The sequence below is a fragment of the Rhincodon typus genome, unplaced genomic scaffold (genome assembly GCF_021869965.1).
Source record: "Rhincodon typus isolate 14 unplaced genomic scaffold, sRhiTyp1.1 hic_rhity00005395, whole genome shotgun sequence".
In the NCBI taxonomy this organism is placed as follows: Eukaryota; Metazoa; Chordata; class Chondrichthyes; order Orectolobiformes; family Rhincodontidae; genus Rhincodon; species Rhincodon typus.
In genome coordinates, this window is record NW_025971033.1 from 1 (window position 1) to 2,056 (window position 2,056).

The 2,056-nt window shown below is 51.4% G+C and overlaps 1 long non-coding RNA gene across 1 annotated transcript in view; it reads left to right on the top strand.

Moving 5' to 3' along the window:
- The first annotated feature begins 635 nt into the window (after positions 1-635).
- LOC125482061 overlaps positions 636-2,056 on the top strand; it is a 4,481-nt gene continuing 3,060 nt past the window's right edge. The window contains exon 1 of the long non-coding RNA XR_007261535.1: positions 636-754. This is a non-coding gene — a long non-coding RNA (uncharacterized LOC125482061). The remainder of the gene's footprint in view (positions 755-2,056) is intronic.

The window sequence follows — 2,056 nt, forward strand, 5'->3', positions numbered from 1 at the left end:
CCTTCCCCGCACTAACAGATTTAAGAACAGCTCCTTCCCCTCACTAACAGATTTAAGAACAGCTCCTTCCCCACACTAACAGATTTAAGAACAGCTCCTTCCCCTCACTAACAGATTTAAGAACGGCTCCTTCCCCGCACTAACAGATTTAAGAACAGCTCCTTCCCCTCACTAACAGATTTAAGAACAGCTCCTTCCCCGTACTAACGTATTTAAGAACAGCTCCTTCCCCTCACTAACTGATTTAAGAACAGCTCCTTCCCCTCACTAACAGATTTAAGAACAGCTCCTTCCCCTCACTAACAGATTTAAGAACACTGCGTTCTGCATTCTGTTGTGCTACCCTGATGCACTGATGTAAAGTGTGGCCTGTCTGGTTAGCATACAGAACAATTCTTTTCACTGTATCTCGGTACTCGTGACAGTAATACATCAGATCGGGCCAGTCCCCCCAACCCCACCACTTCTCCTGTGATCTCTGGTCGAAACAAGGCCAGCCTGTTGCTTGCTGGGCAACTCGCCAGCTCCGGGCATCAATCCAAATTTGGGGTTGCTCGCGTCGGAGTTAAGGAGTCTGTTCAGCGGGATTGGGAAAGCGCGGCTATCCCCTTGAAAATGTTCTCCTGCCTTCCTCCAGAGCTGCGGTTGCAGGAGATGCTGTCGATGGGGATGGGAAGCAAGCTCAGCTTGGACTGCCTGGGCACAGCCGATGCCGTGCGTTGGCCACCCGCGGCCTGCGTCCCCACCGAGAAAGGTACGGACCCCCGCCGCGTCGGCCTCGGCCCCTTCCCCCGACTCCCAACGTAGCCTGTCCAGAGCGAGAAACCCCGAAACCCTTGATACACCCGGGGCTTTACCAAGCGGCCCTCCAGATAAGCCGGCAAAAATATTACCTACTGCAACGTAACGCACGCTGCAAATAGACAGCGGTGTGTATATTGGTGGCGATGCTGTGGCTTTAAGAGAGATTGAACGAGAGGCGCCGAGGAGCCCGTAAGGCCTGTGAAACTTTGGGGTTTTTTTTTGTTGACGGTTGGAACAATAGAAGCAGCCCTGGCTGGGTGTGGCCAGCCTTCACAGACCAGGTTTCCCAGCTGTTTTCGTTCTTAATTTCTCGGCTTAGTTTTAAGCAGTTGCTGTAGTGGGCTGGAAGAAGTGGAAGCGATTTTTTTTTTTTGTTTGTTTTGTTTTCTTTCCCCAGCTCTCTCTCTTTCTCGGTTTGCTTCTCGGAGCTGGGGTTTCTCTCTGCTGCCTGTGAGACAGACGTGTTTTTTGCCAAGGGGTGTGATCACGGGACATCACGATGTTGGAACAGTTCATTAGCACAAGTTACTGCACCTTTTATTCTGCTAACTGTTCTAATAAAGTCATCTCGAGGGCTGCATCCTTGAACGGTATTTTAACTGTAGCGTTTAAATGAGTTATATTTTGCTTAAAGCTGAGTGGCTTGACCAGTAGCATCGCATCTGGAACACGCACCTCACATCTGCCTTTAAAACGAGAACAGGTTAAGGTCCGGGCTCCCTCCTTCAAATATTTTGAGGGGATCTGGTCTGGCCCATAACAATTTATTTCCCTTGTTACGTTTCTGTTGCTTTCCTGCACGCTTTCAGCCCGATTTCAGGAGGTTTGGACACACACTTGTTTTGGACAGACGTTGACCCTCTCGATGTTTCGCCCAGCCAGGGTAGGCTGTGATCACCCTGCCCCTTGGCCGACCGCAATATTCGATCAACCAGCACCCTCCCGGTCCCGTAGGCGGCCATTCAGTGAAACGTTTGCTGCCCCAGGTCTCCAGAGCGCGTCTCCGGGGCCGGATCATGGTGGGGAGCAGGGTCGATTACATAGGAATATGGAACATAGAACAGTACAGCACAGCACAGGCCCTTCGGCCCACGATGTTGTGCCGACCCATTATCCTACAAAAATCAAACTACCCTGCATACCCTACATATCACTATCCTCCATGTGCCTACCCAAGAGTCGCTTCAACGCCTCTGAAGTACCTGACTCCACTACCACGTTGGCAGCGCATTCCACACGCAACCCCCCCCCC